The sequence below is a fragment of the Podarcis tiliguerta genome (assembly GCF_965153285.1).
Source record: "Podarcis tiliguerta genome assembly, chromosome: 18".
Lineage (NCBI taxonomy): Eukaryota > Metazoa > Chordata > Lepidosauria > Squamata > Lacertidae > Podarcis > Podarcis tiliguerta.
In genome coordinates, this window is record NC_139551.1 from 5250290 (window position 1) to 5263154 (window position 12865).

The 12865-nt window shown below is 51.8% G+C and overlaps 1 protein-coding gene across 2 annotated transcripts in view; it reads right to left on the minus strand.

Annotated features, from left to right (window-relative positions):
* Positions 1–12865, minus strand: part of CERS4 (ceramide synthase 4) — a 104038-nt gene that overhangs the window by 76053 nt on the left and 15120 nt on the right. The window contains exon 1 of one of the 2 annotated variants that reach the window (XM_083421781.1): positions 5409–6023. The exons of the other annotated variant lie outside the window; for it this stretch is intronic. The gene's annotated coding sequence lies outside the window, so the exon portion shown is untranslated. Of the gene's footprint in view, positions 1–5408; positions 6024–12865 lie in introns of those variants that run through there. 2 annotated transcript variants of the gene reach the window in all.

The window sequence follows — 12865 nt, forward strand, 5'->3', positions numbered from 1 at the left end:
CCGGGTCACGTGGCCAGCGTGACGAAGCTGCAACTGGCGAGCCAGCACCAGTGCCGCACACGGAAACGCCGTTTACCTTCCCGCTATAAAGCGGTACCTATTTATCTACTTGCACTTAGGGGTGCTTTCGAACTGCTAGGTGGGCAGGAGCTGGGACCGAAAGACGGGAGCTCACCCCGTCATTGCGGGGATTCGAACCGCCGACCATACGATCGGCAAGCCCTAGGCTCTGTGGTTTAACCCACAGCGCCACCCGCGTCTGTTATGGAATAGGACATCCCTATTCTAATCCAAGTAGGATTTTAGGGTATGAAATGTGCAATCAGAGTGAGTCATCTGTGATTCTGGAATATAGGGATGTTTCTTCTTCTGAGTCAGAGCATTCACTGATCATAAGAACCCAAGAACCTGCTGGGTCAGCAAAAAAGCCCATGAGGTCCAGAACATTCTCCTGGCAGTGGGCTGCCATATTCCCCAGTGAGAAGCCTGCAAAGGAGCTGAGTGCCCACTCCATCAATGGCTGCTAGCCATGAAGGCCTGGCTGGATGAACCATTGAGGAAAATAAGCACAAGGGAAAGGGGGACACCACAGAAATGGAAAGCCCTTAACGGCCTCAGCCGAGTATACATGAAGGAGCGTCCAGCCCGGACACGGAGGTGCAGCTCCGAGGGCCTTCTGGCGGTTCCCTCCCTGCGAGAAGCGAGGTTACAGGGAACCAGGCAGAGGGCCTTCTCGGTGGTGGCGCCCGCCCTGCGGAACGCCCTCCCATCAGATGTCAAGGAAATAAACCACTATCTGACTTTTAGAAGACATCTGAAGACAGCCTCTGTTTAGGGAAGTTTTTAATGTTTCACGTTTTACTGTGTTTTTAATATTCTGTTGGGAGCCGCCCACAGCGGCTGGGGAAACCCAGCCTGATGTGCGGGGTAAATAAATGTTATTATTATCTATAAATCCAGGACTGTCCCTGGAAAATAAGGGCACCTGGAAGGTCTGAAATCTTTGGCACTTTGCAGCACTTTGAGAGCCCATCTTTCACTTTGGGGCTGTCCATGTTTCCGATTTTTCTGGTTCCAATATCATAGAACTGTAGAGTTGGAAGAGACCCCAAGTGTCATCTAGTCTAACCTGCTTCTATGCAGGAATCTCTTGCCCAGAGTGGGACTTGAACCCAAGACCCAGCCACGAAATTAAAAAACGCCTGCTTCTTGGGAGAAAAGAAATGACAAACCTAGACAGCATCTTAAAAAGCAGAGACATCACCTTGCCAACAAAGGTCCACATAGTTCAAGCTAAGGTTTCCCCAGCAGTGATGTATGGAAGTGAGAGCTGGACCATAAAGAAGGCCGATCACCGAAGAATTGATGCTTTTGAATTATTGTGTTGGAGGAGACTCTTGAGAGTCCCATGGGCTGCAAGAAGATCAAACCTCTCCATTCCTAAGGAAATCAGCCCTGAGTGCTCACTGGAAGGACAGATCCTGAAGCTGAGGCTCCAAGACTTTGGCCACCTCATGAGAAGAGAAGACTCCCTGGAAAAGACCCTGATGTTGGGAAAGATGGAGGGCGCAAGGAGAAGGGGACGACAGAGGACGAGATGGTGGGACAGTGTTCTCGAAGCTACCAGCATGAGTTTGACCAAACTGCGGGAGGCAGTGGAAGACAGGAGGGCCTGGCCTGCTCTGGTCCAGGGGGTCACGAAGAGTCGGACACGACTAAATGACTAAAGAACAACAACAACCCCTTGCCAAGGCTCCATTCTGATGAGCCTTTATTGTGCCCATCCTTGAGGACGATATTGGGTCACACCAGGACGTGCTGACTCAGAGAAGGCAAACCAACCTGGTTGGGTTTCGGCTACCCTGATCAGCCCATGAGATACAAATGTGTGACACACAATGAGTTAGGTAACAGCCCATTAAATTGCCAAAGGTATGTGCCTGTTTGGCATACATTAAACTCCATTTATCACAGACAATTGGGACGGGGGTGGTGCTGTGGGTTAAACCACAGAGCCTAGGACTTGCCGATCAGAAGGTTGGCGGTTCGAATCCCCGCAATGGGGTGAGCTCCCGTTGCTCGGTCCCAGCTCCTACCAACCTAGCAGTTTGAAAGCACATCAAAATGCAAGTAGATAAATAGGTACCACTCCAGCGGGAAGGTAAACGGCGTTTCCATGCGCTGCTCTGGTTCGCCAGAAGCGGCTTAGTCCTGCTGGCCACATGACCCGGAAGCTGTACACCGGCTCCCTCGGCCAATAAAGCGAGATGAGCGCCACAACCCCAGAGTCGGCCGCGACTGGACCTAATGGTCAGGGGTCCCTTTACCTTTACCTATCACAGACAATAATCTTTGCTTTTCATAAGCACCCTGTAATTTCATTTCAAATAAATAACAGTAATAATATCAACAATCCACACTTAAATCCCTGGACCATATACAGTGGTACCTCGGGTTACATACACTTCAGGTTACATACGCTTCAGGTTACAGACTCCACTAACCCAGAAATAGTGCTTCAGGTTAAGAACTTTGCTTCAGGATGAGAACAGAAATCGTGCTCCGATTGGACCCTTCCCAATCTGTCTGTCTCCAGCCATGGAAGCAGAGCAGGGCCACCCTGGCTAGCAGCCATCAATAGCCTCCTCCTTGAATTTGCTCCTCTTTCAAGGCCACCCCAGTTGATGGCCACCGCCGGCTACTGTGGCAGGGAGTTCCACAGTCTAACTCGGCATGACGGAGGATTTTTTTGGTCCATCCCGAATCTTTGAAACACTGAGCTTCACTTCTAGTGTTATGAGAGAGAGAAAGGCCTCTCCAAAAAAATACGTGATTTTAAAAGCGTCTATGCTGTCACCACATCCCTGCCAAAAATCCCCCAAGCCCTGCGTGAAATCCACTGGGGTGGCTCCTCCTCATTATATCTCTGTGCTTAGCCTACCTCAAAGGGCCGTTGTGATCCAGGTCAGGTTCCGAGGGAGGCAGAACTACTTAAAACTACCCTTGCAAGGAAGGGGGAGGGCACAACGAAGACTCGACCTGCCGAAAGCGCCTGTTATGCGGGTGGCGCTGTGGGTTAAACCACAGAGCCTAGGGCTTGCCGATCAGAAGATTGGTGGTTCGAATCCCCGCGACGACGGGGTGAGCTCCCCTTGCTCGGTCCCTGCTCCTGCCAACCTAGCAGTTCAAAAACACGTCAAAGTCCAAGTAGATAAGTAGGTACCTCCCCGGCGGGAAGGTAAACGGCATTTCCATGCGCTGCTCTGGTTCGCCAGAAGCGGCTTAGTCCTGCTGGCCACATGACCCGGAAGCTGTACGCCGGCTCCCTCGGCCAATAAAGCGAAATGAGCGCCGCAACCCCAGAGTCGGCCACAACTGGACCTAATGGTCAGGGGTCCCTTTACCTTGACGCCCCCCTGTTCTAAAAGTGTACGGCAGCGCAATACAGAAAGCCGCATAATGCAATAGGCTCTAATTGTGCGATACGATCAATAACATAAGATAATCAATAACACGAAGAATCGAGAGTCAGCGATTTCTGAAAGCCGTTACACAACCGTTCAAAGAAACACACACCCAAATCAAAACCGAAACGGCGCAGCAGTTTGGCAACCACCATTATAGGGTTGCCAACTTTACTTCCTGGCCCCTGCTCCTGCGCCTTTTGTGGCACATGTGTTACAGAGGAAACGAGGGGACACACACACTTCCCCTCCTATCTTGCAGCAGGGGCAGCTCTTAAAGGCGCAGGGGGAGGGCCGAAGGGGCACCAAAAAAAGAGTTGGCAACCCCCTCAACTGGGAAGAGGCAGGGAGAAGAGAGCCCAGCTTAGGCAGGCAGCAGCCTATTGAGGTTGCAGCTTGACCAGTTCTTTTTCCAGGCACCGCAAGGCCGGCTGGAAGGGAAAGTTGGCGACTGTGGTTGTTGCCAGCGAATCAGCCCTGCCAACTGTGGGGGGGGGGGAGGCTCTCCCCGCCCCCACAAACACCACCCACGTGTCCCTTTCCCCAGAGCAGTATCTTTGGCACGGCCGGGCATGCCTTGGCCTTGCTGCAGCTTGCCCCCAAAACCGGGCACTGCCAGGCAAACCCTGGGCCCATCTATTATCCTTTCTCCCTCGGTTGTCTCTCGACTTCCACGTGGCGGAATAACGGGGAGAGCCTGCCCCACGCTTAGGGGCTGCGGCTCCTCTTCGCCCAGTGGCCTCGCCCCCAGGGCTGAGCCGTGGTGCTTCCTGCCCCCCCTAAAAGATGCCCTGCCAACTGGGCACTGTCGAACCGACTCTCTGCCAACTGCTCACAAGGCCGTGTCTCCTAGAACAGCAAAATCCAGCCTGCCTTCTTCCTCCCTCCCTCCTCGCACATAGCTCTGGCACTGCCAACTTCCCCACACAGAGAACAAGCTGTTATGTCCCAGGGTGGAGGGCGGTCCTGATGGCCTCTAGGTGCCCCTTCCCAGTCTCGATTGGGGCCTTTTCTCTCTCTCTGAGTGTGTCCTAAACCGTGCCCGCCCGACGCTAAGGCCCATTCACTACCAACACCCGCCCTCTTGCCTCAAAGCGGCCCAGCGCCCACCTGATGCCACTGGTGCCCTTTGTGAGTGTTTGTGTGTGGGGGGGTCTCTCTTCCAGCTCTTCGCTCGCTCTGTCTGGATGCCCTCTGGGTGCACCGACTCCTTACCGGGTGGTACCCAATTTCTACCAAACCAAGCACCCCTTCTTCTTCCTAGTTCAGCTTTGGCACTGAACCGGTGTTGCCCACCAGCTAAAAGACACCCCCTGGCAGGGGTGCCAACTTGAATACAATATCGGGGTGGGGTGGGGTGTATGTTTGCCCAGGTAAGCCGTGCCCCGCATAATCACAAGACATGGCGCCTGCCCACCATTTGAATGGCAATGCCCATCACCTTTGTTGAGCCCCCCTCCTCTCAAATATTTTACTGGGGGAGCCAAGGGGCCTCGGCGCCTTGAGGTTGGCTCCCATGCCCCCGCGCGCGCCTCCCCCAGGCGCGATACCCCCCACCCCCAAAAACCACCCCCCTCCTCGTCCTCACTCACTTCTGACAACCTTCCCTGCCCGGGTCTGCTGCGCCCATCGCCGTGCCCCCTTCCCTGTGCCCATGGAAGAGAGATGGGCGACGACGGCGGCGGCGGTGGCGGCGGCGCACCCCCCCCCAAAAAAAAACCCACGAATCCTTGCTTCAGATCTAGCATTGTGGGCTGTGCCACCGCTGATGCCCAGCTGGCGTTTAGGGAGGGAGCGCCGACGCCGGCTGATGCACAGCCCTGGGGCGCTGTCGCTTCCAGAGCGCGCTGCCTGGGCACTGCCCCTTTTCCCCGGGGAGGGGGGACCCTCCGTCTCTCCCACCCCTCACCCCCCGCCAGCCCCCTTCCCTGCCCGCATTCAGACCTGCTGCTCCGGCGCGCGCGTCTTCGCCGCTTCTCCGAGGCGCCTTCCGTCGGCTCCGGAGTTCGCCGGAGCTCCGGGTCAGGGTGGAGGGAGACGGGGCGGCCCCGGGAAGGAGGAGTCCCGAGGAGGCGGGCAGAGGCGCTCTCGCTTCGCCTTCCCTCCTTCCCTCCCTCCCGCCTGCGCTTCCCCCCTCCTGCGGGGCCGAGAGGGAGGAGCGAAGCCTGTGGATCATCAAGAGCGACGGGGAGGGCGCCGGAGTAGCCGTGCCTCTGAGCGTGTGCAGAGCGCAGCCAGACCCAAGCGCAAAAACGCACGCGCGCCTTGTTGTTGTTGTTGGTTGGTTTGCTTGCTTGTTATGAAATAAAAATAAAAATGTGGTCGGATTCTCCCCGCGAGGGAGAGGGCGCATGGCTGACCGTGCCTTTGAGCGCGCGCAGAGCGCGGCCAGACCCAAGCGCAAAAACGCACGCGCGCCTTGTTGTTGTTGTTGTTGTTGTTTGGTTGGTTTGCTTGCTTGTTATGAAATAAAAATAAAAACGTGGTCGGATTCTCCCCGCGAGGAGGAGGGCGCCTGGCTGGCCGTGCCTCTGAGCGCGCGCAGAGCGCGGCCCGCCCCAAGCGCCAAAACGCCCGTTTTGTTTGTTTTTAACGGGGCTATGTTTCCTAGGGTTTCTTCTGGGTCCTGGGAGGTGTGGAGTAATAATAATGAAGCAGGGCCTCTGAGCGTGTGCAGAGAGCTCCCGGGCCTAATGGCGAAAATGATGCTGTTGTTTGTTTGCTTGCTTGCTTATTTTTAAAGGGTTTCCTGGGATTTATTCTGGGCACTCAGTTTTGGGCCCTGGGACGTGTGGAGAATGAAGCAGGGCCTCTGAGCCCGTGCAGAGTGCCTTTCACCCTCCCTCATGGATAAAAGAGAGGGTTGGCTTTGAGGGGGGGCTGTTTAAGAGAGGCTCAAGCATGGGAGTGGCCAGTGGGGGCAGATGCCCTCCCGTCAAGTAAATAAATAAAAATGCTTAACTAAAAGTAGAAATGGTAGATTTGAACAGATTTTTCTTGACACCTTAAGGCCAGAAGGTGTGGAATTAAGAATTTTTAGTTTTAATTATTCACATCCCAGGTTCGCCCAAAGAAGCTCAAGGTGGCATTTGTTTTTTAATTTTTAATATTTATGTTAAATTTATAGGCCTGATCTGTTGATCTCCGATTTCAGCCTCACAACAACCCTGTGAGGTCGATCAGGCAGAGAGAAAAAGAGTTTGGATTTGATATCCCGCTTTATCACTCCCCTTCAGGAGTCTCAAAGCGGCTCACATTCTCCTTTCCCTTCCTCCCCCACAACAAACACTCTGTGAGGTGAGTGGGGCTGAGAGACTTCAGAGAAGTGTGACTGGCCCAAGGTCACCCAGCAGCTGCAGGTGGAGGAGCGGGGAAGCGAACCCGGTTCACCAGATTACGAGTCCACCGCTCTTAACCACTACAACACATTGGCTCTTAGACGGTAACTGGAAACCTGGAGAGCAAGTGGGTTTTTTAAGGGGGCTCCGTTGCCTAGGATTTCTTCTTGGCACTTGAGGCTGCGCCCTGAACGTTGTTGGAATAATAAGAATCACATAGTGTAAGGTTACCAGATTTTTTTCAATGGATCCGGGGACACTTTTCAACTTCAATAGATTTTGTATGGGGACTGATTTGTAAATCTGGGGACTGTTCCCAGGAAACAGGGACGTCTGGTAACCTTATAGTGTCTCTGAGCATCTGCCGAGTTCCTTTTGCACAATCCCAATGGATAAAACACAGGTGTCCTTTTTAATATATTTTTTAAGAGGCTCAGTAATCCCAGGATTTATACTCGAGTCTCAAAACTGGACCCTGGAAGGTCCGGTGTTTTGACAACAGCAGCGGCACGTTGTTGTGGTTTAGTCATTTAGTCGTGTCCGCCTCTTCGTGACCCCCTGGACCAGAGCATGCCAGGCCCTCCTGTCTTCCACTGCCTCCCACAGTTTGGTCAAACTCATGCTGCTAGCTTCAATAACACTGTCCCACCATCTCGTCCTCTGTCGTCCCCTTCTCCTTGTGTCCTCCATCTTTCCCAGCATCAGGGTCTTTTCCAGGGAGTCTTCTCTTCTCATGAGGTGGCCAAAGTCTTGGAGCCTCAGCTTCAGGATCTGTCCTTCCCGTGAGCACTCAGGGCTGATTTCCTTCAGAATGGAGAGGTTTGATCTTCTTGCAGTTCTTGGGACTCTCAAGTGTCTCCTCCAGCACCAGAATTCAAAAGCCTCAATTCTTCGGCCATCAGCCTTCTTTATGGTCCAGCTCTCACTTCCATACATCACTACTGGGAAAACCATAGCTTTTACTATACGGACCTTTGTTGGCAAGGTGATGTCTCTGCTTTTTAAGATGCTGGCGGCACGTACATCGAATCAATTCAAATCCGAGAGATGCGTCAAATAGGATGAAGATTTTTTTGCAGAAGCTAGCTTGGAGGACGGATGGCTTCGGCAAGGGCCAAAGAGACAATCTGGTGCACCGCAGGAGGGAATTCTAAACCCTTCCCCGCAATCTGTTGCCAAGAACCAAGGCCTGTGGACACATTAAGGCTCTCCTGTCCATCATCTAAAACACGCAAACAAACAGCCATCACTGAATGGTCTCAGATCCAGTCTCCACAACTGCCAGCTAGGTCTAGGAGAGACTCAGTCTGTGTGGGCAATACTGCTGTAGACAGGCCCAGGAAGTGATGCTGCCAAAATTTAAAAAAGAGGCAGCTTTGTGTTCCTAACTTTGTTACTTGTTAAATATTTATTATTATTATTTTCTAATTTACATTTCGAAATATTCACCCAAACAAGCTTAAATCAATTGACTTCCCTTCTTCTCCTTCCACGGTTCATTCTGCGTACCATCCATCTCTGCATATTTTACATGAACTAAACCGTTCAGTAATCCATTGAGTGACGAAGCGTGTAGCGAAACCTGTAATATATCCGGAGAGGTAAAAGATAAAGGGACCCCTGACCATTAGGTCCAGTCGCGAACGACTCTGGGGTTGCGGCGCTCATCTCGCTTATTGGCCGGCGTACAGCTTCCGGGTCATCTGGCCAGCAGGACTAAGCCGCTTCTGGCGAACCAGAGCAGCGCACAGAAACGCCGTTTACCTTCCCGCTGGAGCGGTACCTATTTATCTACTTGCACTTTGATGTGCTTTCAAACTGCTAGGTTGGCAGGAGGAGGGACCGAGCAACGGGAACTCACCCCGTCGCGGGGATTCGAACCGCCGACCTTTGATTGGCAAGTCCTAGGCTCTGTGGTTTAACCCACAGCTCCACTTGAACAGGTCTCCTTTTGCCCAGTCGCGTTATTCTCACCAGGGGGGTGGCTTTGATTTGCCATCCTGTGATTGATCCATGCACACAGCTTTGTGTTTCCAACTCAAGACCCATTGAACATAGCCATGTTCAAATATATAAAAGGATGTCACATAGAGGAGGGAGAAAGGTTGTTTTCTGCTGCTCCAGAGCAGCGGACACGGAGCAATGGATCCAAACTACAAGAAGGAAGATTCCACCTAAACATTAGGAAGAACTTCCTGACAGTAAGAGCTGTTTGACAGTGGAATTTGCTGCCAAGGAGTGTGGTGGAGTCTCCTTCTTTGGAGGTCTTTAAGCAGAGGCTTGACAACCATATGTCAGGAGTGCTCTGGTGGTGTTTCCTGCTTGGCAGGGGGTTGGACTCGATGGCCCTTGTGGTCTCTTCCAACTCTATGATTCTATGAAGAACATCTCATCCAGTTCAATCTTTGAGAAACTTTTTCACATTCTCCAGTCTGCTACCCTTGCCATTGCTGGGGTTGCTGTTCTGTGATTGGACTTAGGCTACTTGTTGAACGGTTCATTTATCCAGTCTGTATAACTTTTATTGCACATGTACCTTGTTAATATACAATTGTACATGTTATCCACTTCATGTTTACAGTATCTCCAGGCTATGTTTTGCCAATGCCACCTCTGTTGCTTGAATGGTTACAAGTCTATCTCTATTCTAGCTACTATTCTAGCAAATTTGGTTTTATACTTGAAAGCCAGTTTGTGGTGTCGTTTTGTTGCATTATTATTACTGTCACCACATTTGATACTTTGTGTATACACCTTGAGATACGACAACTATCTTGATTGTTGTATCTAGATACATTGTGAACACCCTTTTTATGTGTTATTCGGTCGCAGAAGTAATTTGGTCGTGGTGTTGCAAAAACGGGGAGGAGTCCAAGTTTTGAATCGAAGAATTGCAGAGTTGGGCCAGAATGCAAGAATATACAGCAATGCCCATATGGGAATCGAACCTGCAACCTAGATGTTACCAGCAGCACTATGCTCCAACCAACGGAGCTAGCCAGATGGCGCTTTTTTGTTGTTGAGTTGTTTCGTCGTGTCCGACTCTTCGCGACCCCCTGGACCAGTACACCCCAGGCCCTCCTGTCTTCCACTGCCTCCCGCAGTTTGGTCAAACTCATGCTGGTCGCTTCGAGAACACTGTCCCACCATCTCGTCCTCCGTCGTCCCCTTCTCCTTGTGCCCTCCATCTTTCCCAGCATCAGGGTCTTTTCCAGGGAGTCTTCTCTTCTCATGAGGTGGTGCCTCAGCTTCAGGATCTGTCCTTCCCGTGAGCACTCAGGGCTGATTTCCTTCAGAATAGAGAGGTTTCATCTTCTTGCAGTCCATGGGACTCTCAAGAGTCTCTTCCAGTACCATAATTCAAAAGCATCCATTCTTAGGCGATCAGCCTTCTTTATGGTCCAGCTCTCACTTCCATACATCACTACTGGGAAAACCATAGCTTTAACTATTCGGACCTTTGTCGGCAAGGTGGTATCTCTGCTTTTTATGATGCTGTCTAGGTTTGTCACTGCTTTTCTCCCAAGAAGCAGGCGTCTTTTAATTTCGTGACTGCTTGTGGCGCTCATCTCGCTTTACTGGCCGAGGGAGCCAGTGTACAGCTTCTGGGTCATGTGGCCAGCAGGACTAAGCCGCTTCTGGCGAACCAGAGCAGCGCACAGAAACACTGTTTACCTTCCCGCCAGAGCGGTACCTATTTATCTACTTGCACTTTGACATGCTTTCGAACTGCTAAGTTGGCAGGAGCAGGGACCGAGCAACGGGAGCTCACCCTGTCGCAGGGATTTGAACCGCCAACCTTCTGATCGGCAAGTCCTAGGTCTGTGGTTTAACCCACCGCGCCACCCACGTCCCATACGGCATACCATATTCATTTCTAATTCACATCCCATTTCTTATATTCAATTATGAACTTCTTGATTTTTTTACTTTTGTTTCCTCTTCCCATTATTCGCCAGCTATCGTTGTATCGATTCCTGCTCCTTACATAACAGCAAGATCTTCCCTTAAAGAACGAAAGAGGTTTTTGCCATCTCCTTGTCTGTCCACTTAAGCATCATTGCTTATTATTTCTATATTAATTTTTCTTTCTTTTGCATCTTGCGACGGAACGGCAGGCTGTTCTAAGATCTCTGCAGCCCACCTGTGAGGTGATCAGAGGTGGCAGAGAGGAAAGGAGAAGCAATTGAAATGCAATTAAAAACCATATAGCACTTAGCACCAGGCAGGACCAGGCAGAGAGAATTTGCTAAGTGGTCCCCTAAGGCCCAAAGCAATTTTCAATCGGTCCCATGTGGGAGAGGAATTTGGGAAATGCTGATGTAGGCGATTCTCTGGTTAATGGCTGCTTGGCAGACTGAGCATGGATCTCTGACCAAGTTACAGTGGGGAGTTGGGTGGTTGTGGGGAGCTCAATAATAATAATAATAATAATAATAATAATAATTATTATTATATCCCACCCATCTGGCTGGGTTTCCCAAGTCACTCCGGGCGGCTCCCAACAGAATACTGAAAACACAATAAAACATTAAAAAACTTCCCTAAACAGGGCTGCCTTCAGATGTCTTCTAAAAGTCAGATAGCTGTTTATTTCCTTGAAATCTGATGGGAGGGTGCCACCACCGAGAAGGCCCTCTGCCTGGACCCCTGTAACCTCACTTCTCGCAGGGAGGGAACTGCCAGGAGGCCCTCAGAGCTGGACCTCAGTGTTCGGACTGGACGATGGGGACGGAGACGCTCCTTCAGGGATACTGGGCCGAGGCCATTTAGGGCTTTCAAGATCAGCACCAACACTTTGAATTGTGCTCGGAAACGTACTGGGAGCCAATGCAGATCTCTCAGAACCGGTGTTATGTGGTCTCGGCGGCCGCTCCCAGTCCCCAGTCTAGCTGCCGCATTCTGGATTAGTTGCAGTTTCCGGGTCACCTTCAAAGGCAGCCCCACATAGAGTGCATTGCAGTAGTCCAAGCGGGAGATAACCAGAGCATGCACCACTCTGGCCAGATAGTCTGTGGGCAGGGAAGGTCTCAGCCTGCGTACCAGATGGAGCTGGTAGACTGCTGCCCTGGACAAAGAACTGACCTGCTCCTCCATGGACAGCGGTGAGTCCAAAATATGGGGCATAGGAATTCGTTCATCCCCCCCCAAAAAAAAATATAGTTCAGCCCCCCACAAGGTCTGAGGGACAATGGACCGGCCTCCTGCTGGAAAAGTTTGCTCACCGCTGTTCTTAGGGAGCCTAGGTAAAGGTAAAGGGACCCTTGACCGTTAGGTCCAGTCATGGCCGACTCTGGGGTTGCGTTGCTCATCTCGCTTTGCTGGCCGAGGGAGCCGGCGTACAGCTTCCGGGTCATGTGGCCAGCATGACTAGGCCACTTCTGGCAAACCAGAGCAGCGCACGGAAACGCCGTTTACCTTCCTGCCGGAGTGGTACCTATTTATCTACTTGCACTTTGACGTGCTTTCGAACTGCTAGGTTGGCAGGAGCAGGGACTGAGCAACGGGACCTCACCCCGTCGTGGGGATTCGAACCGCCGACCTTCTCATTGGCAAGTCCTAGGCTCTGTTGTTTAACCCACAGCGCCACCCGCCTCCCCTTAGCAAGTCTACTTAAATACCATCTGTGAATATTTCCAGGTCGTTCTCCGGGTGTGCTCCCATTTTACAGGGGGATAACTGAGGCCTAGCAGCAGAGGACTGGCCTTTGCTGAAGTCCGAGCCCAGATCAAATCCTGCTCTTCCCTCCCTCTTCCTTTCCCTGCCCTCAGCCTGCCAGCTCCCCCTCCCTGGGACTGTCCTGCGCAATCAGCCTTGAATAGGCCGTCTTGACCAGTGCAAAGTTTTAAATAAACAGCAGAGGTCAAAAGGCATTCATTCCGCCTCTTTCCCTTGGAAGGATCTCTATTCTGCGGGGGAGAAGAGGCTGCCTAGCGATCAACTTTTGTGTTTCCACCTAGCGAAGCCTTTACAGTAACTAATATTCTTTGGACAGCTGTGCCGATCACTTAGCCGACAAGCTCCTTTGTAATCCAATTCTGGAGGAGCATACTGTACAAACTC